The following is a 258-nucleotide window of genomic DNA, read 5'->3' on the forward strand; positions in this document are numbered from 1 at the left end:
CCACCTTGTCTTTCTGACACCTACCAAAGGTGGACTGAACTGATTTCTGGTGGCCTGTCAGGTCCCCCATGACCACTGGGGCAGTCATGGTCTACAGCAGTGCCAACTCTGTAGTGTCCTGTTCTCCTACAGGGTGGCCTAGTTGACAGAAGAATCCAGGAAGAGTCACCTAGAGTTAGATCAAGGCTCTACCTAGCCCAGCCTAGTTCCCACTCTCTGTCCTAGAAATTATAATGGTGAGGCCTTGATGGATTCAAA

The sequence above is a fragment of the Egretta garzetta genome, unplaced genomic scaffold (assembly GCF_000687185.1).
Source record: "Egretta garzetta isolate BGI_Z169 unplaced genomic scaffold, ASM68718v1 scaffold27, whole genome shotgun sequence".
In the NCBI taxonomy this organism is placed as follows: domain Eukaryota; kingdom Metazoa; phylum Chordata; class Aves; order Pelecaniformes; family Ardeidae; genus Egretta; species Egretta garzetta.